The sequence below is a fragment of the Coregonus clupeaformis genome, unplaced genomic scaffold, assembly GCF_020615455.1.
Source record: "Coregonus clupeaformis isolate EN_2021a unplaced genomic scaffold, ASM2061545v1 scaf1789, whole genome shotgun sequence".
Classification (NCBI taxonomy): domain Eukaryota; kingdom Metazoa; phylum Chordata; class Actinopteri; order Salmoniformes; family Salmonidae; genus Coregonus; species Coregonus clupeaformis.
Window position 1 is genome coordinate 50833 of NW_025535243.1, and position 27481 is coordinate 78313.

At 40.3% G+C, this 27481-nt stretch overlaps 53 non-coding genes across 53 annotated transcripts; all 53 read right to left on the reverse strand.

The window, feature by feature from the left end:
* Nucleotides 1–237: 237 nt before the first annotated feature.
* On the reverse strand, nucleotides 238–311 carry trnai-aau. Its single transcript has one exon. It is a non-coding gene; the product is annotated as a tRNA-Ile (tRNA).
* Nucleotides 312–615: 304 nt separating this feature from the next.
* On the reverse strand, nucleotides 616–689 carry trnai-aau. The gene has a single exon. It is a non-coding gene; the product is annotated as a tRNA-Ile (tRNA).
* A 304-nt stretch (nucleotides 690–993) lies between these two features.
* Nucleotides 994–1067, reverse strand: trnai-aau. Its single transcript has one exon. It is a non-coding gene; the product is annotated as a tRNA-Ile (tRNA).
* Nucleotides 1068–1373: 306 nt separating this feature from the next.
* On the reverse strand, nucleotides 1374–1447 carry trnai-aau. Its single transcript has one exon. It is a non-coding gene; the product is annotated as a tRNA-Ile (tRNA).
* A 1069-nt stretch (nucleotides 1448–2516) lies between these two features.
* trnai-aau lies at nucleotides 2517–2590 on the reverse strand. The gene has a single exon. It is a non-coding gene; the product is annotated as a tRNA-Ile (tRNA).
* A 306-nt stretch (nucleotides 2591–2896) lies between these two features.
* trnai-aau lies at nucleotides 2897–2970 on the reverse strand. Its single transcript has one exon. It is a non-coding gene; the product is annotated as a tRNA-Ile (tRNA).
* A 306-nt stretch (nucleotides 2971–3276) lies between these two features.
* trnai-aau lies at nucleotides 3277–3350 on the reverse strand. Its single transcript has one exon. It is a non-coding gene; the product is annotated as a tRNA-Ile (tRNA).
* A 304-nt stretch (nucleotides 3351–3654) lies between these two features.
* On the reverse strand, nucleotides 3655–3728 carry trnai-aau. Its single transcript has one exon. It is a non-coding gene; the product is annotated as a tRNA-Ile (tRNA).
* Nucleotides 3729–4034: 306 nt separating this feature from the next.
* Nucleotides 4035–4108, reverse strand: trnai-aau. The gene has a single exon. It is a non-coding gene; the product is annotated as a tRNA-Ile (tRNA).
* A 306-nt stretch (nucleotides 4109–4414) lies between these two features.
* trnai-aau lies at nucleotides 4415–4488 on the reverse strand. The gene has a single exon. It is a non-coding gene; the product is annotated as a tRNA-Ile (tRNA).
* Nucleotides 4489–4795: 307 nt separating this feature from the next.
* trnai-aau lies at nucleotides 4796–4869 on the reverse strand. Its single transcript has one exon. It is a non-coding gene; the product is annotated as a tRNA-Ile (tRNA).
* A 306-nt stretch (nucleotides 4870–5175) lies between these two features.
* trnai-aau lies at nucleotides 5176–5249 on the reverse strand. The gene has a single exon. It is a non-coding gene; the product is annotated as a tRNA-Ile (tRNA).
* A 305-nt stretch (nucleotides 5250–5554) lies between these two features.
* On the reverse strand, nucleotides 5555–5628 carry trnai-aau. The gene has a single exon. It is a non-coding gene; the product is annotated as a tRNA-Ile (tRNA).
* Nucleotides 5629–5937: 309 nt separating this feature from the next.
* Nucleotides 5938–6011, reverse strand: trnai-aau. Its single transcript has one exon. It is a non-coding gene; the product is annotated as a tRNA-Ile (tRNA).
* A 304-nt stretch (nucleotides 6012–6315) lies between these two features.
* trnai-aau lies at nucleotides 6316–6389 on the reverse strand. Its single transcript has one exon. It is a non-coding gene; the product is annotated as a tRNA-Ile (tRNA).
* Nucleotides 6390–6692: 303 nt separating this feature from the next.
* On the reverse strand, nucleotides 6693–6766 carry trnai-aau. Its single transcript has one exon. It is a non-coding gene; the product is annotated as a tRNA-Ile (tRNA).
* A 304-nt stretch (nucleotides 6767–7070) lies between these two features.
* trnai-aau lies at nucleotides 7071–7144 on the reverse strand. The gene has a single exon. It is a non-coding gene; the product is annotated as a tRNA-Ile (tRNA).
* A 303-nt stretch (nucleotides 7145–7447) lies between these two features.
* On the reverse strand, nucleotides 7448–7521 carry trnai-aau. The gene has a single exon. It is a non-coding gene; the product is annotated as a tRNA-Ile (tRNA).
* Nucleotides 7522–7827: 306 nt separating this feature from the next.
* trnai-aau lies at nucleotides 7828–7901 on the reverse strand. The gene has a single exon. It is a non-coding gene; the product is annotated as a tRNA-Ile (tRNA).
* A 307-nt stretch (nucleotides 7902–8208) lies between these two features.
* On the reverse strand, nucleotides 8209–8282 carry trnai-aau. Its single transcript has one exon. It is a non-coding gene; the product is annotated as a tRNA-Ile (tRNA).
* Nucleotides 8283–8590: 308 nt separating this feature from the next.
* Nucleotides 8591–8664, reverse strand: trnai-aau. The gene has a single exon. It is a non-coding gene; the product is annotated as a tRNA-Ile (tRNA).
* Nucleotides 8665–8970: 306 nt separating this feature from the next.
* trnai-aau lies at nucleotides 8971–9044 on the reverse strand. The gene has a single exon. It is a non-coding gene; the product is annotated as a tRNA-Ile (tRNA).
* A 306-nt stretch (nucleotides 9045–9350) lies between these two features.
* trnai-aau lies at nucleotides 9351–9424 on the reverse strand. Its single transcript has one exon. It is a non-coding gene; the product is annotated as a tRNA-Ile (tRNA).
* A 304-nt stretch (nucleotides 9425–9728) lies between these two features.
* trnai-aau lies at nucleotides 9729–9802 on the reverse strand. Its single transcript has one exon. It is a non-coding gene; the product is annotated as a tRNA-Ile (tRNA).
* Nucleotides 9803–10111: 309 nt separating this feature from the next.
* Nucleotides 10112–10185, reverse strand: trnai-aau. Its single transcript has one exon. It is a non-coding gene; the product is annotated as a tRNA-Ile (tRNA).
* A 306-nt stretch (nucleotides 10186–10491) lies between these two features.
* Nucleotides 10492–10565, reverse strand: trnai-aau. Its single transcript has one exon. It is a non-coding gene; the product is annotated as a tRNA-Ile (tRNA).
* A 308-nt stretch (nucleotides 10566–10873) lies between these two features.
* trnai-aau lies at nucleotides 10874–10947 on the reverse strand. The gene has a single exon. It is a non-coding gene; the product is annotated as a tRNA-Ile (tRNA).
* Nucleotides 10948–11254: 307 nt separating this feature from the next.
* On the reverse strand, nucleotides 11255–11328 carry trnai-aau. The gene has a single exon. It is a non-coding gene; the product is annotated as a tRNA-Ile (tRNA).
* A 690-nt stretch (nucleotides 11329–12018) lies between these two features.
* On the reverse strand, nucleotides 12019–12092 carry trnai-aau. The gene has a single exon. It is a non-coding gene; the product is annotated as a tRNA-Ile (tRNA).
* Nucleotides 12093–12399: 307 nt separating this feature from the next.
* Nucleotides 12400–12473, reverse strand: trnai-aau. Its single transcript has one exon. It is a non-coding gene; the product is annotated as a tRNA-Ile (tRNA).
* A 302-nt stretch (nucleotides 12474–12775) lies between these two features.
* trnai-aau lies at nucleotides 12776–12849 on the reverse strand. The gene has a single exon. It is a non-coding gene; the product is annotated as a tRNA-Ile (tRNA).
* Nucleotides 12850–13158: 309 nt separating this feature from the next.
* trnai-aau lies at nucleotides 13159–13232 on the reverse strand. The gene has a single exon. It is a non-coding gene; the product is annotated as a tRNA-Ile (tRNA).
* Nucleotides 13233–13916: 684 nt separating this feature from the next.
* On the reverse strand, nucleotides 13917–13990 carry trnai-aau. Its single transcript has one exon. It is a non-coding gene; the product is annotated as a tRNA-Ile (tRNA).
* A 1837-nt stretch (nucleotides 13991–15827) lies between these two features.
* On the reverse strand, nucleotides 15828–15901 carry trnai-aau. The gene has a single exon. It is a non-coding gene; the product is annotated as a tRNA-Ile (tRNA).
* Nucleotides 15902–16208: 307 nt separating this feature from the next.
* Nucleotides 16209–16282, reverse strand: trnai-aau. Its single transcript has one exon. It is a non-coding gene; the product is annotated as a tRNA-Ile (tRNA).
* Nucleotides 16283–16592: 310 nt separating this feature from the next.
* trnai-aau lies at nucleotides 16593–16666 on the reverse strand. The gene has a single exon. It is a non-coding gene; the product is annotated as a tRNA-Ile (tRNA).
* Nucleotides 16667–17739: 1073 nt separating this feature from the next.
* Nucleotides 17740–17813, reverse strand: trnai-aau. The gene has a single exon. It is a non-coding gene; the product is annotated as a tRNA-Ile (tRNA).
* Nucleotides 17814–18122: 309 nt separating this feature from the next.
* trnai-aau lies at nucleotides 18123–18196 on the reverse strand. The gene has a single exon. It is a non-coding gene; the product is annotated as a tRNA-Ile (tRNA).
* A 310-nt stretch (nucleotides 18197–18506) lies between these two features.
* Nucleotides 18507–18580, reverse strand: trnai-aau. Its single transcript has one exon. It is a non-coding gene; the product is annotated as a tRNA-Ile (tRNA).
* Nucleotides 18581–18886: 306 nt separating this feature from the next.
* Nucleotides 18887–18960, reverse strand: trnai-aau. Its single transcript has one exon. It is a non-coding gene; the product is annotated as a tRNA-Ile (tRNA).
* Nucleotides 18961–19266: 306 nt separating this feature from the next.
* Nucleotides 19267–19340, reverse strand: trnai-aau. The gene has a single exon. It is a non-coding gene; the product is annotated as a tRNA-Ile (tRNA).
* A 310-nt stretch (nucleotides 19341–19650) lies between these two features.
* trnai-aau lies at nucleotides 19651–19724 on the reverse strand. The gene has a single exon. It is a non-coding gene; the product is annotated as a tRNA-Ile (tRNA).
* A 693-nt stretch (nucleotides 19725–20417) lies between these two features.
* trnai-aau lies at nucleotides 20418–20491 on the reverse strand. Its single transcript has one exon. It is a non-coding gene; the product is annotated as a tRNA-Ile (tRNA).
* A 306-nt stretch (nucleotides 20492–20797) lies between these two features.
* Nucleotides 20798–20871, reverse strand: trnai-aau. The gene has a single exon. It is a non-coding gene; the product is annotated as a tRNA-Ile (tRNA).
* A 302-nt stretch (nucleotides 20872–21173) lies between these two features.
* trnai-aau lies at nucleotides 21174–21247 on the reverse strand. Its single transcript has one exon. It is a non-coding gene; the product is annotated as a tRNA-Ile (tRNA).
* A 693-nt stretch (nucleotides 21248–21940) lies between these two features.
* On the reverse strand, nucleotides 21941–22014 carry trnai-aau. Its single transcript has one exon. It is a non-coding gene; the product is annotated as a tRNA-Ile (tRNA).
* Nucleotides 22015–22323: 309 nt separating this feature from the next.
* On the reverse strand, nucleotides 22324–22397 carry trnai-aau. The gene has a single exon. It is a non-coding gene; the product is annotated as a tRNA-Ile (tRNA).
* A 1829-nt stretch (nucleotides 22398–24226) lies between these two features.
* Nucleotides 24227–24300, reverse strand: trnai-aau. Its single transcript has one exon. It is a non-coding gene; the product is annotated as a tRNA-Ile (tRNA).
* A 690-nt stretch (nucleotides 24301–24990) lies between these two features.
* trnai-aau lies at nucleotides 24991–25064 on the reverse strand. The gene has a single exon. It is a non-coding gene; the product is annotated as a tRNA-Ile (tRNA).
* A 309-nt stretch (nucleotides 25065–25373) lies between these two features.
* On the reverse strand, nucleotides 25374–25447 carry trnai-aau. Its single transcript has one exon. It is a non-coding gene; the product is annotated as a tRNA-Ile (tRNA).
* A 309-nt stretch (nucleotides 25448–25756) lies between these two features.
* On the reverse strand, nucleotides 25757–25830 carry trnai-aau. Its single transcript has one exon. It is a non-coding gene; the product is annotated as a tRNA-Ile (tRNA).
* A 693-nt stretch (nucleotides 25831–26523) lies between these two features.
* trnai-aau lies at nucleotides 26524–26597 on the reverse strand. Its single transcript has one exon. It is a non-coding gene; the product is annotated as a tRNA-Ile (tRNA).
* A 686-nt stretch (nucleotides 26598–27283) lies between these two features.
* On the reverse strand, nucleotides 27284–27357 carry trnai-aau. The gene has a single exon. It is a non-coding gene; the product is annotated as a tRNA-Ile (tRNA).
* Between the last annotated feature and the right edge of the window lie 124 nt (nucleotides 27358–27481).

Consider the following 27481-nt stretch of genomic DNA (forward strand, 5'->3'; position numbering starts at 1 on the left):
ACTCGCACATAGTTTTCTAAAAGTCATAGACCGCACCACAGAAACAGTCGAGAAAATACCTAGTGTTCAGGACGGGTATCAAACAAACGACCTTCGATTTATTAGCAAATCAGCTAACCGGCCTTGTGTGATAAATTGGGAATTTGATTATCTTTATCTCCAAGGCAAAGTCTCAATTTAAAAAAGTTTTCTAAACGTAATAGACAGCAACATAGAAACAGTCGTTAAAATATGTCTTGGCCAGTACGGGTATCGAACCCGCGACCTTCGCGTTATTAGCACGACGCTCTAACCAACTGAGCTAACCGGCCTTGAAAGTGATGTAGAAATGTGCATTGTAGAAAGTTGCGTACTACTATACAAGGTGAGAAAAGACTCACTTGCATATAGTTTTCTAAAAGTCATAGACCGCACCTGAGAAACAGTCGAGAAAATACCTAGTGCTCAGGACGGGTATCAAACAAACGACGTTCGATTTATTAGCAAATCAGCTAACCGGCCTTGTGTGATAAATTGGGAATTTGATTATCTTTATCTCCAAGGCAAAGTCTCAATTTAAAAAAGTTTTCTAAACGAAATAGACAGCAACATAGAAACAGTCGTTAAAATATGTCTTGGCCAGTACGGGTATCGAACCCGCGACCTTCGCGTTATTAGCACGACGCTCTAACCAACTGAGCTAACCGGCCTTGAAAGTAATGTAGAAATGTGCATTGTAGAAAGTTGCGTACTACTATACAAGGTGAGAAAAGACTCACTCGCACATAGTTTTCTAAAAGTCATAGACCGCACCACAGAAACAGTCGAGAAAATACCTAGTGTTCAGGACGGGTATCAAACAAACGACCTTCGATTTATTAGCAAATCAGCTAACCGGCCTTGTGTGATAAATTGGGAATTTGATTATCTTTATCTCCAAGGCAAAGTCTCAATTTAAAAAAGTTTTCTAAACGTAATAGACAGCAACATAGAAACAGTCGTTAAAATATGTCTTGGCCAGTACGGGTATCGAACCCGCGACCTTCGCGTTATTAGCACGACGCTCTAACCAACTGAGCTAACCGGCCTTGAAAGTGATGTAGAAATGTGCATTGTAGAAATTTGCGTACCACTATATACAAGGTGAGAAAAGACTCACTTGCATATAGTTTTCTAAAAGTCATAGACCGCACCACAGAAACAGTCGAGAAAATACCTAGTGTTCAGGACGGGTATCAAACAAACGACCTTCGATTTATTAGCAAATCAGCTAACCGGCCTTGTGTGATAAATTGGGAATTTGATTATCTTTATCTCCAAGGCAAAGTCTCAATTTAAAAAAGTTGTCTAAACGTAATAGACAGCAACATAGAAACAGTCGTTAAAATATGTCTTGGCCAGTACGGGTATCGAACCCGCGACCTTCGCGTTATTAGCACGACGCTCTAACCAACTGAGCTAACCGGCCTTGAGAGTATTGTAGAAATGTGCATTGTAGAAAGTTGCGTACCACTATACAAGGTGAGAAAAGACTCACTTGCACATAGTTTTCTAAAAGTCATAGACCGCACCAGAGAAACAGTCGAGAAAATACCTAGTGCTCAGGACGGGTATCAAACAAACGACCTTCGATTTATTAGCAAATCAGCTAACCGGCCTTGTGTGATAAATTGGGAATTTGATTATCTTTACTTTATCCAAGGTAAAGTCTCAATTTAAAAAAGTTTTCTAAACGTAATAGACAGCAACATAGAAACAGTCGTTAAAAATTGTCTTGGCCAGTACGGGTATCAAACCCGCGACCTTCGCGTTATTAGCACGACTCTCTAACCAACTGAGCTAACCTGCCTTGAGAGTATTGTAGAAATTTGCATTGTAGAAAGTTGCGTACCACTATATACAAGGTGAGAAAAGACTCACTCGCACATAGTTTTCTAAAAGTCATAGACCGCACCAGAGAAACAGTCGAGAAAATACCTAGTGCTCAGGACGGGTATCGAACAAACGACCTTCGATTTATTAGCAAATCAGCTAACCGGCCTTGTGTGATAAATTGGGAATTTGATTATCTTTATCTCCAAGGCAAAGTCTCAATTTAAAAAAGTTTTCTAAACGTAATAGACAGCAACATAGAAACAGTCGTTAAAATATGTCTTGGCCAGTACGGGTATCGAACCCACGACCTTCGCATTATTAGCACGACGCTCTAACCAACTGAGCTAACCGGCCTTGAGAGTACTGTGGAAATGTGCATAGTAGAAAGTTGCGTACCACTATATACAAGGTGAGAAAAGACTCACTTGCACATACTTTTCTAAAAGTCATAGACCGCACCAGAGAAACAGTCGAGAAAATACCTAGTGCTCAGGACGGGTATCAAACAAACGACCTTCGATTTATTAGCAAATCAGCTAACCGGCCTTGTGTGATAAATTGGGAATTTGATTATCTTTACTTCTCCAAGGTAAAGTCTCAATTTAAAAAAGTTTTCTAAACGAAATAGACAGCAACATAGAAACAGTCGTAAAAATATGTCTTGGCCAGTACGGGTATCGAACCCGCGACCTTCGCGTTATTAGCACGACGCTCTAACCAACTGAGCTAACCGGCCTTGAGAGTATTGTAGAAATGTGCATTGTAGAAATTTGCGTACCACTATATACAATGTGAGAAAAGACTCATTTGCATATAGTTTTCTAAAAGTCATAGACCGCACCACAGAAACAGTCGAGAAAATACCTAGTGTTCAGGACGGGTATCAAACAAACGACCTTCGATTTATTAGCAAATCAGCTAACCGGCCTTGTGTGATAAATTGGGAATTTGATTATCTTTATCTCCAAGGCAAAGTCTCAATTTAAAAAAGTTTTCTAAACGTAATAGACAGCAACATAGAAACAGTCGTTAAAATATGTCTTGGCCAGTACGGGTATCGAACCCGCGACCTTCGCGTTATTAGCACGACGCTCTAACCAACTGAGCTAACCGGCCTTGAGAGTGTTGTAGAAATGTGCATAGTAGAAAGTTGCGTACCACTATATACAAGGTGAGAAAAGACTCACTCGCACATAGTTTTCTAAAAGTCATAGACCGCACCAGAGAAACAGTCAAGAAAATACCTAGTGCTCAGGACGGGTATCGAACAAACGACCTTCGATTTATTAGCAAATCAGCTAACCGGCCTTGTGTGATAAATTGGGAATTTGATTATCTTTATATCCAAGGTCAAAGTCTCAATTTAAAAAAGTTTCTAAACGAAATAGACAGCAACATAGAAACAGTCGTTAAAATATGTCTTGGCCAGTACAGGTATCGAACCCGCGACCTTCGCGTTATTAGCACGACGCTCTAACCAACTGAGCTAACCGGCCTTGAGAGTACTGTAGAAATGTGCATTGTAGAAATTTGCGTACCACTATACAAGGTGAGAAAAGACTCACTTGCACATAGTTTTCTAAAAGTCATAGACCGCACCAGAGAAACAGTCGAGAAAATACCTAGTGCTCAGGACGGGTATCGAACAAACGACCTTCGATTTATTAGCAAATCAGCTAACCGGCCTTGTGTGATAAATTGGGAATTTGATTATCTTTATCTCCAAGGCAAAGTCTCAATTTAAAAAAGTTGTCTAAACGTAATAGACAGCAACATAGAAACAGTCGTTAAAATATGTCTTGGCCAGTACGGGTATCGAACCCGCGACCTTCGCGTTATTAGCACGACGCTCTAACCAACTGAGCTAACCGGCCTTGAGAGTATTGTAGAAATTTGCATTGTAGAAATTTGCGTACCACTATATACAAGGTGAGAAAAGACTCACTTGCATATAGTTTTCTAAAAGTCATAGACCGCACCAGAGAAACAGTCGAGAAAATACCTAGTGCTCAGGACGGGTATCAAACAAACGACCTTCGATTTATTAGCAAATCAGCTAACCGGCCTTGTGTGATAAATTGGGAATTTGATTATCTTTATCTCCAAGGCAAAGTCTCAATTTAAAAAAGTTTTCTAAACGTAATAGACAGCAACATAGAAACAGTCGTTAAAATATGTCTTGGCCAGTACGGGTATCGAACCCGCGACCTTCGCGTTATTAGCACGACGCTCTAACCAACTGAGCTAACCGGCCTTGAGAGTATTGTAGAAATTTGCATAGTAGAAAGTTGCGTACCACTATACAAGGTGAGAAAAGACTCACTCGCACATAGTTTTCTAAAAGTCATAGACCGCACCAGAGAAACAGTCGAGAAAATACCTAGTGCTCAGGACGGGTATCAAACAAACGACCTTCGATTTATTAGCAAATCAGCTAACCGGCCTTGTGTGATAAATTGGGAATTTGATTATCTTTATTATCCAAGGTCAAAGTCTCAATTTAAAAAAGTTTTCTAAACGAAATAGACAGCAACATAGAAACAGTCGTAAAAATATGTCTTGGCCAGTACGGGTATCGAACCCGCGACCTTCGCGTTATTAGCACGACGCTCTAACCAACTGAGCTAACCGGCCTTGAGAGTATTGTAGAAATGTGCATTGTAGAAAGTTGCGTACCACTATATACAAGGTGAGAAAAGACTCACTTGCACATAGTTTTCTAAAAGTCATAGACCGCACCAGAGAAACAGTCGAGAAAATACCTAGTGCTCAGGACGGGTATCGAACAAACGACCTTCGATTTATTAGCAAATCAGCTAACCGGCCTTGTGTGATAAATTGGGAATTTGATTATCTTTATCATCCAAGGCAAAGTCTCAATTTAAAAAAGTTTTCTAAACGTAATAGACAGCAACATAGAAACAGTCGTTAAAATATGTCTTGGCCAGTACGGGTATCGAACCCGCGACCTTCGCGTTATTAGCACGACGCTCTAACCAACTGAGCTAACCGGCCTTGAGAGTACTGTAGAAATGTGCATAGTAGAAAGTTGCGTACCACTATATACAAGGTGAGAAAAGACTCACTTGCACATAGTTTTCTAAAAGTCATAGACCGCACCAGAGAAACAGTCGAGAAAATACCTAGTGCTCAGGACGGGTATCGAACAAACAACCTTCGATTTATTAGCAAATCAGCTAACCGGCCTTGTGTGATAAATTGGGAATTTGATTATCTTTATCTCCAAGGCAAAGTCTCAATTTAAAAAAGTTTTCTAAACGTAATAGACAGCAACATAGAAACAGTCGTAAAAATATGTCTTGGCCAGTACGGGTATCGAACCCGCGACCTTCGCGTTATTAGCACGACGCTCTAACCAACTGAGCTAACCGGCCTTGAAAGTGATGTAGAAATGTGCATTGTAGAAAGTTGCGTACTACTATACAAGGTGAGAAAAGACTCACTCGCACATAGTTTTCTAAAAGTCATAGACCGCACCACAGAAACAGTCGAGAAAATACCTAGTGTTCAGGACGGGTATCAAACAAACGACCTTCGATTTATTAGCAAATCAGCTAACCGGCCTTGTGTGATAAATTGGGAATTTGATTATCTTTATCATCCAAGGTAAAGTCTCAATTTAAAAAAGTTGTCTAAACGTAATAGACAGCAACATAGAAACAGTCGTTAAAATATGTCTTGGCCAGTACGGGTATCGAACCCGCGACCTTCGCGTTATTAGCACGACGCTCTAACCAACTGAGCTAACCGGCCTTGAGAGTACTGTGGAAATGTGCATAGTAGAAAGTTGCGTACCACTATATACAAGGTGAGAAAAGACTCACTTGCACATAGTTTTCTAAAAGTCATAGACCGCACCAGAGAAACAGTCGAGAAAATACCTAGTGCTCAGGACGGGTATCGAACAAACGACCTTCGATTTATTAGCAAATCAGCTAACCGGCCTTGTGTGATAAATTGGGAATTTGATTATCTTTACTTTATCCAAGGCAAAGTCTCAATTTAAAAAAGTTTTCTAAACGTAATAGACAGCAACATAGAAACAGTCGTAAAAATATGTCTTGGCCAGTACGGGTATCGAACCCGCGACCTTCGCGTTATTAGCACGACGCTCTAACCAACTGAGCTAACCGGCCTTGAGAGTATTGTAGAAATGTGCATTGTAGAAATTTGCGTACTACTATACAAGGTGAGAAAAGACTCACTCGCACATAGTTTTCTAAAAGTCATAGACCGCACCACAGAAACAGTCGAGAAAATACCTAGTGTTCAGGACGGGTATCAAACAAACGACCTTCGATTTATTAGCAAATCAGCTAACCGGCCTTGTGTGATAAATTGGGAATTTGATTATCTTTATCTCCAAGGCAAAGTCTCAATTTAAAAAAGTTTTCTAAACGTAATAGACAGCAACATAGAAACAGTCGTAAAAATATGTCTTGGCCAGTACGGGTATCGAACCCGCGACCTTCGCGTTATTAGCACGACGCTCTAACCAACTGAGCTAACCGGCCTTGAGAGTATTGTAGAAATGTGCATTGTAGAAATTTGCGTACCACTATATACAAGGTGAGAAAAGACTCACTTGCATATAGTTTTCTAAAAGTCATAGACCGCACCTGAGAAACAGTCGAGAAAATACCTAATGCTCAGGACGGGTATCGAACAAACAACCTTCGATTTATTAGCAAATCAGCTAACCGGCCTTGTGTGATAAATTGGGAATTTGATTATCTTTATTCCAAGGCAAAGTCTCAATTTAAAAAAGTTTCTAAACGAATAGACAGCAACATAGAAACAGTCGTTAAAATATGTCTTGGCCAGTACGGGTATCGAACCCGCGACCTTCGCGTTATTAGCACGACGCTCTAACCAACTGAGCTAACCGGCCTTGAGAGTAATGTAGAAATGTGCATTGTAGAAAGTTGCGTACTACTATACAAGGTGAGAAAAGACTCACTCGCACATAGTTTTCTAAAAGTCATAGACCGCACCACAGAAACAGTCGAGAAAATACCTAGTGCTCAGGACGGGTATCAAACAAACGACGTTCGATTTATTAGCAAATCAGCTAACCGGCCTTGTGTGATAAATTGGGAATTTGATTATCTTTATCTCCAAGGCAAAGTCTCAATTTAAAAAAGTTTTCTAAACGTAATAGACAGCAACATAGAAACAGTCGTTAAAATATGTCTTGGCCAGTACGGGTATCGAACCCGCGACCTTCGCGTTATTAGCACGACGCTCTAACCAACTGAGCTAACCGGCCTTGAGAGTATTGTAGAAATGTGAATTGTAGAAAGTTGCGTACCACTATACAAGGTGAGAAAAGACTCACTCGCACATAGTTTTCTAAAAGTCATAGACCGCACCACAGAAACAGTCGAGAAAATACCTAGTGTTCAGGACGGGTATCAAACAAACGACCTTCGATTTATTAGCAAATCAGCTAACCGGCCTTGTGTGATAAATTGGGAATTTGATTATCTTTATCTCCAAGGCAAAGTCTCAATTTAAAAAAGTTTTCTAAACGAATAGACAGCAACATAGAAACAGTCGTTAAAATATGTCTTGGCCAGTACGGGTATCGAACCCGCGACCTTCGCGTTATTAGCACGACGCTCTAACCAACTGAGCTAACCGGCCTTGAGAGTACTGTAGAAATGTGCATTGTAGAAATTTGCGTACCACTATATACAAGGTGAGAAAAGACTCACTTGCACATAGTTTTCTAAAAGTCATAGACCGCACCAGAGAAACAGTCAAGAAAATACCTAGTGCTCAGGACGGGTATCGAACAAACGACCTTCGATTTATTAGCAAATCAGCTAACCGGCCTTGTGTGATAAATTGGGAATTTGATTATCTTTATCTCCAAGGCAAAGTCTCAATTTAAAAAAGTTTTCTAAACGTAATAGACAGCAACATAGAAACAGTCGTAAAAATATGTCTTGGCCAGTACGGGTATCGAACCCGCGACCTTCGCGTTATTAGCACGACGCTCTAACCAACTGAGCTAACCGGCCTTGAGAGTATTGTAGAAATGTGCATTGTAGAAAGTTGCGTACCACTATATACAAGGTGAGAAAAGACTCACTTGCACATAGTTTTCTAAAAGTCATAGACCGCACCAGAGAAACAGTCGAGAAAATACCTAGTGCTCAGGACGGGTATCGAACAAACAACCTTCGATTTATTAGCAAATCAGCTAACCGGCCTTGTGTGATAAATTGGGAATTTGATTATCTTTATTCTCCAAGGCAAAGTCTCAATTTAAAAAAGTTTTCTAAACGTAATAGACAGCAACATAGAAACAGTCGTTAAAATATGTCTTGGCCAGTACGGGTATCGAACCCGCGACCTTCGCGTTATTAGCACGACGCTCTAACCAACTGAGCTAACCGGCCTTGAGAGTACTGTGGAAATGTGCATAGTAGAAAGTTGCGTACCACTATATACAAAGTGAGAAAAGACTCACTCGCACATAGTTTTCTAAAAGTCATAGACCGCACCAGAGAAACAGTCGAAAAATACCTAGTGCTCAGGACGGGTATCGAACAAACGACCTTCGATTTATTAGCAAATCAGCTAACCGGCCTTGTGTGATAAATTGGGAATTTGATTATCTTTACTTTATCCAAGGTTAAGTCTCAATTTAAAAAAGTTTTCTAAACGAAATAGACAGCAACATAGAAACAGTCGTTAAAATATGTCTTGGCCAGTACAGGTATCGAACCCGCGACCTTCGCGTTATTAGCACGACGCTCTAACCAACTGAGCTAACCGGCCTTGAGAGTATTGTAGAAATTTACATTGTAGAAATTTGCATACCACTATATACACGGTTAGAAAAGACTCACTTGCATATAGTTTTCTAAAAGTCATAGACCGCCCCAGAGAAACAGTCGAGAAAATACCTAGTGCTCAGGACGGGTATCAAACAAACGACGTTCGATTTATTAGCAAATCAGCTAACCGGCCTTGTGTGATAAATTGGGAATTTGATTATCTTTATCTCCAAGGCAAAGTCTCAATTTAAAAAAGTTTTCTAAACGTAATAGACAGCAACATAGAAACAGTCGTAAAAATATGTCTTGGCCAGTACGGGTATCGAACCCGCGACCTTCGCGTTATTAGCACGACGCTCTAACCAACTGAGCTAACCGGCCTTGAGAGTATTGTAGAAATGTGCATAGTAGAAAGTTGCGTACCACTATATACAAGGTGAGAAAAGACTCACTTGCATATAGTTTTCTAAAAGTCATAGACCGCACCTGAGAAACAGTCGAGAAAATACCTAATGCTCAGGACGGGTATCGAACAAACAACCTTCGATTTATTAGCAAATCAGCTAACCGGCCTTGTGTGATAAATTGGGAATTTGATTATCTTTATCTCCAAGGCAAAGTCTCAATTTAAAAAAGTTGTCTAAACGAAATAGACAGCAACATAGAAACAGTCGTTAAAATATGTCTTGGCCAGTACGGGTATCGAACCCGCGACCTTCGCGTTATTAGCACGACGCTCTAACCAACTGAGCTAACCGGCCTTGAGAGTATTGTAGAAATGTGCATTGTAGAAAGTTGCGTACCACTATACAAGGTGAGAAAAGACTCACTCGCACATAGTTTTCTAAAAGTCATAGACCGCACCAGAGAAACAGTCGAGAAAATACCTAGTGCTCAGGACGGGTATCAAACAAACGACCTTCGATTTATTAGCAAATCAGCTAACCGGCCTTGTGTGATAAATTGGGAATTTGATTATCTTTATCTCCAAGGCAAAGTCTCAATTTAAAAAAGTTTTCTAAACGTAATAGACAGCAACATAGAAACAGTCGTTAAAATATGTCTTGGCCAGTACGGGTATCGAACCCGCGACCTTCGCGTTATTAGCACGACGCTCTAACCAACTGAGCTAACCGGCCTTGAGAGTACTGTAGAAATGTGCATTGTAGAAATTTGCGTACCACTATATACAAGGTGAGAAAAGACTCACTCGCACATAGTTTTCTAAAAGTCATAGACCGCACCACAGAAACAGTCGAGAAAATACCTAGTGCTCAGGACGGGTATCAAACAAACAACCTTCGATTTATTAGCAAATCAGCTAACCGGCCTTGTGTGATAAATTGGGAATTTGATTATCTTTACTTTATCCAAGGCAAAGTCTCAATTTAAAAAAGTTTTCTAAACGTAATAGACAGCAACATAGAAACAGTCGTTAAAATATGTCTTGGCCAGTACGGGTATCGAACCCGCGACCTTCGCGTTATTAGCACGACGCTCTAACCAACTGAGCTAACCGGCCTTGAAAGTGATGTAGAAATGTGCATTGTAGAAAGTTGCGTACTACTATACAAGGTGAGAAAAGACTCACTCGCACATAGTTTTCTAAAAGTCATAGACCGCACCACAGAAACAGTCGAGAAAATACCTAGTGTTCAGGACGGGTATCAAACAAACGACCTTCGATTTATTAGCAAATCAGCTAACCGGCCTTGTGTGATAAATTGGGAATTTGATTATCTTTACTTATCCAAGGCAAAGTCTCAATTTAAAAAAGTTTTCTAAACGAAATAGACAGCAACATAGAAACAGTCGTTAAAATATGTCTTGGCCAGTACGGGTATCGAACCCGCGACCTTCGCGTTATTAGCACGACGCTCTAACCAACTGAGCTAACCGGCCTTGAGAGTACTGTGGAAATGTGCATAGTAGAAAGTTGCGTACCACTATATACAAGGTGAGAAAAGACTCACTCGCACATAGTTTTCTAAAAGTCATAGACCGCACCAGAGAAACAGTCGAGAAAATACCTAGTGCTCAGGACGGGTATCGAACAAACGACCTTCGATTTATTAGCAAATCAGCTAACCGGCCTTGTGTGATAAATTGGGAATTTGATTATCTTTACTTATCCAAGGTAAAGTCTCAATTTAAAAAAGTTTTCTAAACGTAATAGACAGCAACATAGAAACAGTCGTAAAAATATGTCTTGGCCAGTACGGGTATCGAACCCGCGACCTTCGCGTTATTAGCACGACGCTCTAACCAACTGAGCTAACCGGCCTTGAGAGTATTGTAGAAATGTGCATTGTAGAAATTTGCGTACCACTATATACAAGGTGAGAAAAGACTCACTCGCACATAGTTTTCTAAAAGTCATAGACCGCACCACAGAAACAGTCGAGAAAATACCTAGTGCTCAGGACGGGTATCAAACAAACGACGTTCGATTTATTAGCAAATCAGCTAACCGGCCTTGTGTGATAAATTGGGAATTTGATTATCTTTACTATCCAAGGTAAAGTCTCAATTTAAAAAAGTTTTCTAAACGAAATAGACAGCAACATAGAAACAGTCGTTAAAATATGTCTTGGCCAGTACGGGTATCGAACCCGCGACCTTCGCGTTATTAGCACGACGCTCTAACCAACTGAGCTAACCGGCCTTGAGAGTATTGTAGAAATTTGCATTGTAGAAATTTGCGTACCACTATATACAAGGTGAGAAAAGACTCACTTGCACATAGTTTTCTAAAAGTCATAGACCGCACCAGAGAAACAGTCGAGAAAATACCTAGTGCTCAGGACGGGTATCGAACAAACGACCTTCGATTTATTAGCAAATCAGCTAACCGGCCTTGTGTGATAAATTGGGAATTTGATTATCTTTATCTCCAAGGTAAAGTCTCAATTTAAAAAAGTTGTCTAAACGTAATAGACAGCAACATAGAAACAGTCGTTAAAATATGTCTTTGGCAGTACGGGTATCAAACCCGCGACCTTCGCATTATTAGCACGACACTCTAACCAACTGAGCTAACCGGCCTTGAGAGTACTGTGGAAATGTGCATAGTAGAAAGTTGCGTACCACTATATACAAGGTGAGAAAAGACTCACTTGCACATAGTTTTCTAAAAGTCATAGACCGCACCAGAGAAACAGTCGAGAAAAATACCTAGTGCTCAGGACGGGTATCGAACAAACGACCTTCGATTTATTAGCAAATCAGCTAACCGGCCTTGTGTGATAAATTGGGAATTTGATTATCTTTACTTTATCCAAGGTTAAGTCTCAATTTAAAAAAGTTTTCTAAACGAAATAGACAGCAACATAGAAACAGTCGTTAAAATATGTCTTGGCCAGTACGGGTATCGAACCCGCGACCTTCGCGTTATTAGCACGACGCTCTAACCAACTGAGCTAACCGGCCTTGAGAGTACTGTAGAAATGTGCATTGTAGAAATTTGCGTACCACTATACAAGGTGAGAAAAGACTCACTTGCACATAGTTTTCTAAAAGTCATAGACCGCACCAGAGAAACAGTCGAGAAAATACCTAGTGCTCAGGACGGGTATCGAACAAACGACCTTCGATTTATTAGCAAATCAGCTAACCGGCCTTGTGTGATAAATTGGGAATTTGATTATCTTTACTTTATCCAAGGTTAAGTCTCAATTTAAAAAAGTTTTCTAAACGTAATAGACAGCAACATAGAAACAGTCGTAAAAATATGTCTTGGCCAGTACGGGTATCGAACCCGCGACCTTCGCGTTATTAGCACAACGCTCTAACCAACTGAGCTAACCGGCCTTGAAAGTGATGTAGAAATGTGCATTGTAGAAAGTTGCGTACTACTATACAAGGTGAGAAAAGACTCACTCGCACATAGTTTTCTAAAAGTCATAGACCGCACCACAGAAACAGTCGAGAAAATACCTAGTGTTCAGGACGGGTATCAAACAAACGACCTTCGATTTATTAGCAAATCAGCTAACCGGCCTTGTGTGATAAATTGGGAATTTGATTATCTTTATTCCAAGGCAAAGTCTCAATTTAAAAAAGTTTCTAAACGAAATAGACAGCAACATAGAAACAGTCGTTAAAATATGTCTTGGCCAGTACGGGTATCGAACCCGCGACCTTCGCGTTATTAGCACGACGCTCTAACCAACTGAGCTAACCGGCCTTGAGAGTACTGTGGAAATGTGCATAGTAGAAAGTTGCGTACCACTATATACAAGGTGAGAAAAGACTCACTCGCACATAGTTTTCTAAAAGTCATAGACCGCACCAGAGAAACAGTCGAGAAAATACCTAGTGCTCAGGACGGGTATCGAACAAACGACCTTCGATTTATTAGCAAATCAGCTAACCGGCCTTGTGTGATAAATTGGGAATTTGATTATCTTTACTTTATCCAAGGTTAAGTCTCAATTTAAAAAAGTTGTCTAAACGAAATAGACAGCAACATAGAAACAGTCGTTAAAATATGTCTTGGCCAGTACGGGTATCGAACCCGCGACCTTCGCGTTATTAGCACGACGCTCTAACCAACTGAGCTAACCGGCCTTGAGAGTATTGTAGAAATGTGCATAGTAGAAATTTGCGTACCACTATATACAAGGTGAGAAAAGACTCACTCGCACATAGTTTTCTAAAAGTCATAGACCGCACCAGAGAAACAGTCGAGAAAATACCTAGTGCTCAGGACGGGTATCGATCAAACGACCTTCGATTTATTAGCAAATCAGCTAACCGGCCTTGTGTGATAAATTGGGAATTTGATTATCTTTATCTCCAAGGCAAAGTCTCAATTTAAAAAAGTTTTCTAAACGTAATAGACAGCAACATAGAAACAGTCGTAAAAATATGTCTTGGCCAGTACGGGTATCGAACCCAAGACCTTCGCGTTATTAGCACGACGCTCTAACCAACTGAGCTAACCGGCCTTGAGAGTGTTGTAGAAATGTGCATTGTAGAAAGTTGCGTACCACTATACAAGGTGAGAAAAGACTCACTCACACATAGTTTTCTAAAAGTCATAGACCGCACCAGAGAAACAGTCAAGAAAATACCTAGTGCTCAGGACGGGTATCGAACAAACGACCTTCGATTTATTAGCAAATCAGCTAACCGGCCTTGTGTGATAAATTGGGAATTTGATTATCTTTATCTCCAAGGCAAAGTCTCAATTTAAAAAAGTTTTCTAAACGTAATAGACAGCAACATAGAAACAGTCGTTAAAATATGTCTTGGCCAGTACGGGTATCGAACCCGCGACCTTCGCGTTATTAGCACGACGCTCTAACCAACTGAGCTAACCGGCCTTGAGAGTATTGTGGAAATGTGCATAGTAGAAAGTTGCGTACCACTATATACAAAGGTGAGAAAAGACTCACTCGCACATAGTTTTCTAAAAGTCATAGACCGCACCAGAGAAACAGTCGAGAAAATACCTAGTGCTCAGGACGGGTATCGAACAAACGACCTTCGATTTATTAGCAAATCAGCTAACCGGCCTTGTGTGATAAATTGGGAATTTGATTATCTTTACTTTATCCAAGGTAAAGTCTCAATTTAAAAAAAGTTTTCTAAACGAAATAGACAGCAACATAGAAACAGTCGTTAAAATATGTCTTGGCCAGTACGGGTATCGAACCCGCGACCTTTGCGTTATTAGCACGACGCTCTAACCAACTGAGCTAACCGGCCTTGAGAGTATTGTAGAAATTTGCATAGTAGAAAGTTGCGTACCACTATATACAAGGTGAGAAAAGACTCACTCGCACATAGTTTTCTAAAAGTCATAGACCGCACCAGAGAAACAGTCGAGAAAATACCTAGTGCTCAGGACGGGTATCGAACAAACAACCTTCGATTTATTAGCAAATCAGCTAACCGGCCTTGTGTGATAAATTGGGAATTTGATTATCTTTATCTCCAAGTCAAAGTCTCAATTTAAAAAAGTTTTCTGAACGTAATAGACAGCAACATAGAAACAGTCGTTAAAATATGTATTGGCCAGTATGGGTATCGAACCCGCGACCTTCGCGTTATTAGCACAACGCTCTAACCAACTGAGCTAACCGGCCTTGAGAGTATTGCAGAAATTTACATTGTAGAAATTTGCATACCACTATATACACGGTTAGAAAAGACTCACTTGCATATAGTTTTCTAAAAGTCATAGACCGCCCCAGAGATACAGTCAAGAAAATACCTAATGCTCAGGACGGGTATCGAACAAACGACCTTCGATTTATTAGCAAATCAGCTAACCGGCCTTGTGTGATAAATTGGGAATTTGATTATCTTTATCTCCAAGGCAAAGTCTCAATTTAAAAAAGTTTTCTAAACGTAATAGACAGCAACATAGAAACAGTCGTTAAAATATGTCTTGGCCAGTACGGGTATCGAACCAGCTACCTTCGCGTTATTAGCACGACGCTCTAACCAACTGAGCTAACCGGCCTTGAGAGTACTGTGGAAATGTGCATAGTAGAAAGTTGCGTACCACTATATACAAGGTGAGAAAAGACTCACTCGCACATAGTTTTCTAAAAGTCATAGACCGCACCAGAGAAACAGTCGAGAAAATACCTAGTGCTCAGGACGGGTATCAAACAAACGACCTTCGATTTATTAGCAAATCAGCTAACCGGCCTTGTGTGATAAATTGGGAATTTGATTATCTTTACTTTATCCAAGGTTAAGTCTCAATTTAAAAAAGTTTTCTAAACGAAATAGACAGCAACATAGAAACAGTCGTAAAAATATGTCTTGGCCAGTACGGGTATCGAACCCAAGACCTTCGCGTTATTAGCACGACGCTCTAACCAACTGAGCTAACCGGCCTTGAGAGTGTTGTAGAAATGTGCATTGTAGAAATTTGCGTACCACTATATACAAGGTGAGAAAAGACTCACTTGCACATAGTTTTCTAAAAGTCATAGACCGCACCAGAGAAACAGTCGAGAAAATACCTAGTGCTCAGGACGGGTATCGAACAAACGACCTTCGATTTATTAGCAAATCAGCTAACCGGCCTTGTGTGATAAATTGGGAATTTGATTATCTTTACTTTATCCAAGGTTAAGTCTCAATTTAAAAAAGTTGTCTAAACGAAATAGACAGCAACATAGAAACAGTCGTTAAAATATGTCTTGGCCAGTACGGGTATCGAACCCGCGACCTTCGCGTTATTAGCACGACGCTCTAACCAACTGAGCTAACCGGCCTTGAGAGTATTGTAGAAATTTGCATAGTAGAAAGTTGCGTACCACTATACAAGGTGAGAAAAGACTCACTCGCACATAGTTTTCTAAAAGTCATAGACCGCACCAGAGAAACAGTCGAAAAAATACCTAGTGCTCAGGACGGGTATCGAACAAACGACCTTCGATTTATTAGCAAATCAGCTAACCGGCCTTGTGTGATAAATTGGGAATTTGATTATCTTTACTTTATCCAAGGTTAAGTCTCAATTTAAAAAAGTTTTCTAAACGGAATAGACAGCAACATAGAAACAGTCGTTAAAATATGTCTTGGCCAGTACGGGTATCGAACCCGCGACCTTCGCGTTATTAGCACGACGCTCTAACCAACTGAGCTAACCGGCCTTGAGAGTACTGTGGAAATGTGCATAGTAGAAAGTTGCGTACCACTATATACAAGGTGAGAAAAGACTCACTCGCACATAGTTTTCTAAAAGTCATAGACCGCACCAGAGAAACAGTCGAGAAAATACCTAGTGCTCAGGACGGGTATCGAACAAACGACCTTCGATTTATTAGCAAATCAGCTAACCGGCCTTGTGTGATAAATTGGGAATTTGATTATCTTTACTTTATCCAAGGTAAAGTCTCAATTTAAAAAAAGTTGTCTAAACGAAATAGACAGCAACATAGAAACAGTCGTTAAAATATGTCTTGGCCAGTACGGGTATCGAACCCGCGACCTTCGCGTTATTAGCACGACGCTCTAACCAACTGAGCTAACCGGCCTTGAGAGTATTGTAGAAATGTGCATTGTAGAAATTTGCGTACCACTATATACAAGGTGAGAAAAGACTCACTCGCACATAGTTTTCTAAAAGTCATAGACCGCACCAGAGAAACAGTCGAGAAAATACCTAGTGCTCAGGACGGGTATCAAACATACGACCTTCGATTTATTAGCAAATCAGCTAACCGGCCTTGTGTGATAAATTGGGAATTTGATTATCTTTACTTTATCCAAGGTTAAGTCTCAATTTAAAAAAGTTTTCTAAACGAAATAGACAGCAACATAGAAACAGTCGTAAAAATATGTCTTGGCCAATACGGGTATCGAACCCAAGACCTTCGCGTTATTAGCACGACGCTCTAACCAACTGAGCTAACCAGCCTTGAGAGTGTTGTAGAAATGTGCATTGTAGAAAGTTGCGTACCACTATACAAGGTGAGAAAAGACTCACTCACACATAGTTTTCTAAAAGTCATAGACCGCACCAGAGAAACAGTCAAGAAAATACCTAGTGCTCAGGACGGGTATCGAACAAACGACCTTCGATTTATTAGCAAATCAGCTAACCGGCCTTGTGTGATAAATTGGGAATTTGATTATCTTTACTTTAATCCAAGGTAAAGTCTCAATTTAAAAAAGTTGTCTAAACGAAATAGACAGCAACATAGAAACAGTCGTTAAAATATGTCTTGGGCAGTACGGGTATCGAACCCGCGACCTTCGCGTTATTAGCACGACGCTCTAACCAACTGAGCTAACCGGCCTTGAGAGTATTGTGGAAATGTGCATAGTAGAAAGTTGCGTACCACTATATACAAGGTGAGAAAAGACTCACTCGCACATAGTTTTCTAAAAGTCATAGACCGCACCAGAGAAACAGTCGAGAAAATACCTAGTGCTCAGGACGGGTATCGAACAAACGACCTTCGATTTATTAGCAAATCAGCTAACCGGCCTTGTGTGATAAATTGGGAATTTGATTATCTTTACTTATCCAAGGTAAAGTCTCAATTTAAAAAAGTTTTCTAAACGAAATAGACAGCAACATAGAAACAGTCGTTAAAATATGTCTTGGCCAGTACAGGTATCGAACCCGCGACCTTCGCGTTATTAGCACGACGCTCTAACCAACTGAGCTAACCGGCCTTGAGAGTATTGCAGAAATTTACATTGTAGAAATTTGCATACCACTATATACACGGTTAGAAAAGACTCACTTGCATATAGTTTTCTAAAAGTCATAGACCGCCCCAGAGAAACAGTCGAGAAAATACCTAATGCTCAGGACGGGTATCGAACAAACGACCTTCGATTTATTAGCAAATCAGCTAACCGGCCTTGTGTGATAAATTGGGAATTTGATTATCTTTACTTTATCCAAGGTTAAGTCTCAATTTAAAAAAGTTTTCTAAACGAAATAGACAGCAACATAGAAACAGTCGTTAAAATATGTCTTGGCCAGTACGGGTATCGAACCCGCGACCTTCGCGTTATTAGCACGACGCTCTAACCAACTGAGCTAACCGGCCTTGAGAGTGTTGTAGAAATGTGCATAGTAGAAAGTTGCGTACCACTATATACAAGGTGAGAAAAGACTCACTTGCACATAGTTTTCTAAAAGTCATAGACCGCACCAGAGAAACAGTCGAGAAAATACCTAGTGCTCAGGACGGGTATCGAACAAACGACCTTCGATTTATTAGCAAATCAGCTAACCGGCCTTGTGTGATAAATTGGGAATTTGATTATCTTTACTTTATCCAAGGTTAAGTCTCAATTTAAAAAAGTTTGTCTAAACGAAATAGACAGCAACATAGAAACAGTCGTTAAAATATGTCTTGGCCAGTACGGGTATCGAACCCGCGACCTTCGCGTTATTAGCACGACGCTCTAACCAACTGAGCTAACCGGCCTTGAGAGTATTGTAGAAATTTGCATTGTAGAAATTTGCGTACCACTATATACAAGGTGAGAAAAGACTCACTCGCACATAGTTTTCTAAAAGTCATAGACCGCACCAGAGAAACAGTCGAGAAAATACCTAGTGCTCAGGACGGGTATCGAACAAACGACCTTCGATTTATTAGCAAATCAGCTAACCGGCCTTGTGTGATAAATTGGGAATTTGATTATCTTTATCTCCAAGGTAAAGTCTCAATTTAAAAAAGTTTTCTAAACGTAATAGACAGCAACATAGAAACAGTCGTTAAAATATGTCTTGGCCAGTACGGGTATCGAACCCGCGACCTTCGCGTTATTAGCACGACGCTCTAACCAACTGAGCTAACCGGCCTTGAAAGTGCTGTAGAAATGTGCATAGTAGAAAGTTGCGTACCACTATACAAGGTGAGAAAAGACTCACTCGCACATAGTTTTCTAAAAGTCATAGACCGCACCAGAGAAACAGTCGAGAAAATACCTAGTGCTCAGGACGGGTATCGAACAAACGACCTTCGATTTATTAGCAAATCAGCTAACCGGCCTTGTGTGATAAATTGGGAATTTGATTATCTTTACTTTATCCAAGGTAAAGTCTCAATTTAAAAAAGTTTCTAAACGAAATAGACAGCAACATAGAAACAGTCGTTAAAATATGTCTTGGCCAGTACGGGTATCGAACCCGCGACCTTCGCGTTATTAGCACGACGCTCTAACCAACTGAGCTAACCGGCCTTGAGAGTATTGTGGAAATTTGCATAGTAGAAAGTTGCGTACCACTATATACAAGGTGAGAAAAGACTCACTTGCATATAGTTTTCTAAAAGTCATAGACCGCACCAGAGAAACAGTCGAGAAAATACCTAGTGCTCAGGACGGGTATCGAACAAACGACCTTCGATTTATTAGCAAATCAGCTAACCGGCCTTGTGTGATAAATTGGGAATTTGATTATCTTTACTTTATCCAAGGTTAAGTCTCAATTTAAAAAAAGTTTTCTAAACGAAATAGACAGCAACATAGAAACAGTCGTAAAAATATGTCTTGGCCAGTACGGGTATCGAACCCGCGACCTTCGCGTTATTAGCACGACGCTCTAACCAACTGAGCTAACCGGCCTTGAGAGTATTGTAGAAATGTGCATTGTAGAAATTTGCGTACCACTATATACAAGGTGAGAAAAGACTCACTTGCACATAGTTTTCTAAAAGTCATAGACCGCACCAGAGAAACAGTCGAGAAAATACCTAGTGCTCAGGACGGGTATCGAACAAACGACCTTCGATTTATTAGCAAATCAGCTAACCGGCCTTGTGTGATAAATTGGGAATTTGATTATCTTTACTATCCAAGGTCAAAGTCTCAATTTAAAAAAGTTTTCTAAACGAAATAGACAGCAACATAGAAACAGTCGTTAAAATATGTCTTGGCCAGTACGGGTATCGAAACCCGCGACCTTCGCGTTATTAGCACGACGCTCTAACCAACTGAGCTAACCGGCCTTGAGAGTACTGTAGAAATGTGCATAGTAGAAAGTTGCGTACCACTATATACAAGGTGAGAAAAGACTCACTCGCACATAGTTTTCTAAAAGTCATAGACCGCACCAGAGAAACAGTCGAGAAAATACCTAGTGCTCAGGACGGGTATCGAACAAACGACCTTCGATTTATTAGCAAATCAGCTAACCGGCCTTGTGTGATAAATTGGGAATTTGATTATCTTTACTTTATCCAAGGTAAAGTCTCAATTTAAAAAAAGTTGTCTAAACGAAATAGACAGCAACATAGAAACAGTCGTTAAAATATGTCTTGGCCAGTACGGGTATCGAACCCGCGACCTTCGCGGTATTAGCACGACGCTCTAACCAACTGAGCTAACCGGCCTTGAGAGTACTGTAGAAATGTGCATTGTAGAAATTTGCGTACCACTATATACAAGGTGAGAAAAGACTCACTTGCACATAGTTTTCTAAAAGTCATAGACCGCACCACAGAAACAGTCGAGAAAATACCTAGTGTTCAGGACGGGTATCAAACAAACGACCTTCGATTTATTAGCAAATCAGCTAACCGGCCTTGTGTGATAAATTGGGAATTTGATTATCTTTATCTCCAAGGCAAAGTCTCAATTTAAAAAAGTTTTCTAAACGTAATAGACAGCAACATAGAAACAGTCGTTAAAATATGTCTTGGCCAGTACGGGTATCGAACCCGCGACCTTCGCGTTATTAGCACGACGCTCTAACCAACTGAGCTAACCGGCCTTAAAATGTAGAAATGTGCATTGTAGAAAGTTGCGTACTACTATACAAGGTGAGAAAAGACTCACTCGCACATAGTTTTCTAAAAGTCATAGACCGCACCACAGAAACAGTCGAGAAAATACCTAGTGTTCAGGACGGGTATCGAACAAACGACCTTCGATTTATTAGCAAATCAGCTAACCGGCCTTGTGTGATAAATTGGGAATTTGATTATCTTTATCTATCCAAGGCAAAGTCTCAATTTAAAAAAGTTTTCTAAACGAAATAGACAGCAACATAGAAACAGTCGTTAAAATATGTCTTGGCCAGTACGGGTATCGAACCCGCGACCTTCGCGTTATTAGCACGACGCTCTAACCAACTGAGCTAACCGGCCTTGAGAGTATTGTGGAAATGTGCATAGTAGAAAGTTGCATACCACTATATACACGGTTAGAAAAGACTCACTTGCATATAGTTTTCTAAAAGTCATAGACCGCCCCAGAGATACAGTCAAGAAAATACCTAATGCTCAGGACGGGTATCGAACAAACGACCTTCGATTTATTAGCAAATCAGCTAACCGGCCTTGTGTGATAAATTGGGAATTTGATTATCTTTACTTTATCCAAGGTTAAGTCTCAATTTAAAAAAGTTTTCTAAACGAAATAGACAGCAACATAGAAACAGTCGTAAAAATATGTCTTGGCCAATACGGGTATCGAACCCAAGACCTTCGCGTTATTAGCACGACGCTCTAACCAACTGAGCTAACCGGCCTTGAGAGTATTGTAGAAATGTGCATTGTAGAAATTTGCGTACCACTATATACAAGGTGAGAAAAGACTCACTCGCACATAGTTTTCTAAAAGTCATAGACCGCACCACAGAAACAGTCGAGAAAATACCTAGTGCTCAGGACGGGTATCAAACAAACGACCTTCGATTTATTAGCAAATCAGCTAACCGGCCTTGTGTGATAAATTGGGAATTTGATTATCTTTACTTTATCCAAGGCAAAGTCTCAATTTAAAAAAAGTTTTCTAAACGAAATAGACAGCAACATAGAAACAGTCGTAAAAATATGTCTTGGCCAGTACGGGTATCGAACCCGCGACCTTCGCGTTATTAGCACGACGCTCTAACCAACTGAGCTAACCGGCCTTGAGAGTATTGTGGAAATGTGCATAGTAGAAAGTTGCGTACCACTATATACAAGGTGAGAAAAGACTCACTCGCACATAGTTTTCTAAAAGTCATAGACCGCACCAGAGAAACAGTCGAGAAAATACCTAGTGCTCAGGACGGGTATCGAACAAACGACCTTCGATTTATTAGCAAATCAGCTAACCGGCCTTGTGTGATAAATTGGGAATTTGATTATCTTTACTTTATCCAAGGTTAAGTCTCAATTTAAAAAAGTTGTCTAAACGAAATAGACAGCAACATAGAAACAGTCGTTAAAATATGTCTTGGCCAGTACAGGTATCGAACCCGCGACCTTCGCGTTATTAGCACGACGCTCTAACCAACTGAGCTAACCGGCCTTGAGAGTACTGTAGAAATGTGCATTGTAGAAATTTGCGTACCACTATACAAGGTGAGAAAAGACTCACTCGCACATAGTTTTCTAAAAGTCATAGACCGCACCAGAGAAACAGTCGAGAAAATACCTAGTGCTCAGGACGGGTATCGATCAAACGACCTTCGATTTATTAGCAAATCAGCTAACCGGCCTTGTGTGATAAATTGGGAATTTGATTATCTTTATTCTCCAAGGTAAAGTCTCAATTTAAAAAAGTTTTCTAAACGTAATAGACAGCAACATAGAAACAGTCGTTAAAATATGTCTTGGCCAGTACGGGTATCGAACCCGAGACCTTCGCGTTATTAGCACGACGCTCTAACCAACTGAGCTAACCGGCCTTGAGAGTGCTGTAGAAATGTGCATAGTAGAAAGTTGCGTACCACTATATACAAGGTGAGAAAAGACTCACTCGCACATAGTTTTCTAAAAGTCATAGACCGCACCAGAGAAACAGTCGAGAAAATACCTAGTGCTCAGGACGGGTATCGAACAAACGACCTTCGATTTATTAGCAAATCAGCTAACCGGCCTTGTGTGATAAATTGGGAATTTGATTATCTTTACTATCCAAGGTTAAGTCTCAATTTAAAAAAGTTTTCTAAACGAAATAGACAGCAACATAGAAACAGTCGTTAAAATATGTCTTGGGCAGTACGGGTATCGAACCCGCGACCTTCGCGTTATTAGCACGACGCTCTAACCAACTGAGCTAACCGGCCTTGAGAGTACTGTGGAAATGTGCATAGTAGAAAGTTGCGTACCACTATATACAAGGTGAGAAAAGACTCACTCGCACATAGTTTTCTAAAAGTCATAGACCGCACCAGAGAAACAGTCGAAAAAATACCTAGTGCTCAGGACGGGTATCGAACAAACGACCTTCGATTTATTAGCAAATCAGCTAACCGGCCTTGTGTGATAAATTGGGAATTTGATTATCTTTACTTTATCCAAGGTTAAGTCTCAATTTAAAAAAGTTGTCTAAACGAAATAGACAGCAACATAGAAACAGTCGTTAAAATATGTCTTGGCCAGTACAGGTATCGAACCCGCGACCTTCGCGTTATTAGCACGACGCTCTAATCAACTGAGCTAACCTGCCTTGAGAGTATTGTTGAAATTTGCATTGTAGAAATTTGCGTACCACTATATACACGGTTAGAAAAGACTCACTTGCATATAGTTTTCTAAAAGTCATAGACCGCACCAGAGAAACAGTCGAGAAAATACCTAATGCTCAGGACGGGTATCGAACAAACAACCTTCGATTTATTAGCAAATCAGCTAACCGGCCTTGTGTGATAAATTGGGAATTTGATTATCTTTATCTCCAAGTCAAAGTCTCAATTTAAAAAAGTTTTCTGAACGTAATAGACAGCAACATAGAAACAGTCGTTAAAATATGTATTGGCCAGTATGGGTATCGAACCCGCGACCTTCGCGTTATTAGCACGACGCTCTAACCAACTGAGCTAACCGGCCTTGAGAGTATTGTAGAAATTTACATTGTAGAAATTTGCGTACCACTATATACACGGTTAGAAAAGACTCACTTGCATATAGTTTTCTAAAAGTCATAGACCGCCCCAGAGAAACAGTCGAGAAAATACCTAATGCTCAGGACGGGTATCGAACAAACAACCTTCGATTTATTAGCAAATCAGCTAACCGGCCTTGTGTGATAAATTGGGAATTTGATTATCTTTATCTCCAAGGCAAAGTCTCAATTTAAAAAAGTTTTCTAAACGTAATAGACAGCAACATAGAAACAGTCGTTAAAATATGTATTGGCCAGTACGGGTATCTAACCCGCGACCTTCGCGTTATTAGCACGACGCTCTAACCAACTGAGCTAACCGGCCTTGAGAGTACTGTGGAAATGTGCATAGTAGAAAGTTGCGTACCACTATATACAAGGTGAGAAAAGACTCACTCGCACATAGTTTTCTAAAAGTCATAGACCGCACCAGAGAAACAGTCGAGAAAATACCTAGTGCTCAGGACGGGTATCGAACAAACGACCTTCGATTTATTAGCAAATCAGCTAACCGGCCTTGTGTGATAAATTGGGAATTTGATTATCTTTATCTCCAAGGCAAAGTCTCAATTTAAAAAAGTTTTCTAAACGTAATAGACAGCAACATAGAAACAGTCGTTAAAATATGTCTTGGCCAGTACGGGTATCGAACCCAAGACCTTCGCATTATTAGCACGACGCTCTAACCAACTGAGCTAACCGGCCTTGAGAGTGTTGTAGAAATGTGCATAGTAGAAAGTTGCGTACCACTATATACAAAGTGAGAAAAGACTCACTCGCACATAGTTTTCTAAAAGTCATAGACCGCACCAGAGAAACAGTCGAAAAAATACCTAGTGCTCAGGACGGGTATCGAACAAACGACCTTCGATTTATTAGCAAATCAGCTAACCGGCCTTGTGTGATAAATTGGGAATTTGATTATCTTTACTTTATCCAAGGTAAAGTCTCAATTTAAAAAAAGTTTTCTAAACGTAATAGACAGCAACATAGAAACAGTCGTTAAAATATGTCTTGGCCAGTACGGGTATCGAACCCGCGACCTTCGCATTATTAGCACGACGCTCTAACCAACTGAGCTAACCGGCCTTGAGAGTACTGTGGAAATGTGCATAGTAGAAAGTTGCGTACCACTATATACAAGGTGAGAAAAGACTCACTCGCACATAGTTTTCTAAAAGTCATAGACCGCACCAGAGAAACAGTCGAAAAAATACCTAGTGCTCAGGACGGGTATCGAACAAACGACCTTCGATTTATTAGCAAATCAGCTAACCGGCCTTGTGTGATAAATTGGGAATTTGATTATCTTTACTTTATCCAAGGTTAAGTCTCAATTTAAAAAAGTTGTCTAAACGAAATAGACAGCAACATAGAAACAGTCGTTAAAATATGTATTGGCCAGTACGGGTATCGAACCCGCGACTTTCGCGTTATTAGCACGACGCTCTAACCAACTGAGCTAACCGGCCTTGAGAGTATCGTAGAAATTTGCATTGTAGAAATTTGCGTACCACTATATACAAGGTGAGAAAAGACTCACTTGCACATAGTTTTCTAAAAGTCATAGACCGCACCAGAGAAACAGTCGAGAAAATACCTAGTGCTCAGGACGGGTATCGAACAAATGACCTTCGATTTATTAGCAAATCAGCTAACCGGCCTTGTGTGATAAATTGGGAATTTGATTATCTTTACTTTCTCCAAGGTTAAGTCTCAATTTAAAAAAGTTTTCTAAACGAAATAGACAGCAACATAGAAACAGTCGTTAAAATATGTCTTGGCCAGTACGGGTATCGAACCCGCGACCTTCGCGTTATTAGCACGACGCTCTAACCAACTGAGCTAACCGGCCTTGAGAGTGTTGTAGAAATGTGCATAGTAGAAAGTTGCGTACCACTATATACAAGGTGAGAAAAGACTCACTCGCACATAGTTTTCTAAAAGTCATAGACCGCACCAGAGAAACAGTCGAGAAAATACCTAGTGCTCAGGACGGGTATCGATCAAACGACCTTCGATTTATTAGCAAATCAGCTAACCGGCCTTGTGTGATAAATTGGGAATTTGATTATCTTTACTTTATCCAAGGTTAAGTCTCAATTTAAAAAAGTTTTCTAAACGAAATAGACAGCAACATAGAAACAGTTGTTAAAATATGTCTTGGGCAGTACGGGTATCGAACCCGCGACCTTCGCTTTATTAGCACGACGCTCTAACCAACTGAGCTAACCGGCCTTGAGAGTACTGTGGAAATGTGCATAATCGAAAGTTGCGTACCACTATATACAAGGTGAGAAAAGACTCACTCGCACATAGTTTTCTAAAAGTCATAGACCGCACCAGAGAAACAGTCGAAAAAATACCTAGTGCTCAGGACGGGTATCGAACAAACGACCTTCGATTTATTAGCAAATCAGCTAACCGGCCTTGTGTGATAAATTGGGAATTTGATTATCTTTACTTTATCCAAGGTAAAGTCTCAATTTAAAAAAAGTTTTCTAAACGAAATAGACAGCAACATAGAAACAGTCGTTAAAATATGTCTTGGCCAGTACGGGTATCGAACCCGCGACCTTCGCGTTATTAGCACGACGCTCTAACCAACTGAGCTAACCGGCCTTGAGAGTATTGTGGAAATTTGCATAGTAGAAATTTGCGTACCACTATATACAAGGTGAGAAAAGACTCACTTGCACATAGTTTTCTAAAAGTCATAGACCGCACCACAGAAACAGTCGAGAAAATACCTAGTGTTCAGGACGGGTATCAAACAAACGACCTTCGATTTATTAGCAAATCAGCTAACCGGCCTTGTGTGATAAATTGGGAATTTGATTATCTTTATCTCCAAGGCAAAGTCTCAATTTAAAAAAGTTTTCTAAACGTAATAGACAGCAACATAGAAACAGTCGTTAAAATATGTCTTGGCCAGTACGGGTATCGAACCCGAGACCTTCGCGTTATTAGCACGACGCTCTAACCAACTGAGCTAACCGGCCTTGAAAGTGCTGTAGAAATGTGCATAGTAGAAAGTTGCGTACCACTATACAAGGTGAGAAAAGACTCACTCGCACATAGTTTTCTAAAAGTCATAGACCGCACCAGAGAAACAGTCGAGAAAATACCTAGTGCTCAGGACGGGTATCGAACAAACGACCTTCGATTTATTAGCAAATCAGCTAACCGGCCTTGTGTGATAAATTGGGAATTTGATTATCTTTACTTATCCAAGGTTAAGTCTCAATTTAAAAAAGTTGTCTAAACGAAATAGACAGCAACATAGAAACAGTCGTTAAAATATGTCTTGGCCAGTACGGGTATCGAACCCGCGACCTTCGCGTTATTAGCACGACGCTCTAACCAACTGAGCTAACCGGCCTTGAGAGTATTGTGGAAATGTGCATAGTAGAAAGTTGCGTACCACTATATACAAGGTGAGAAAAGACTCACTCGCACATAGTTTTCTAAAAGTCATAGACCGCACCAGAGAAACAGTCGAAAAA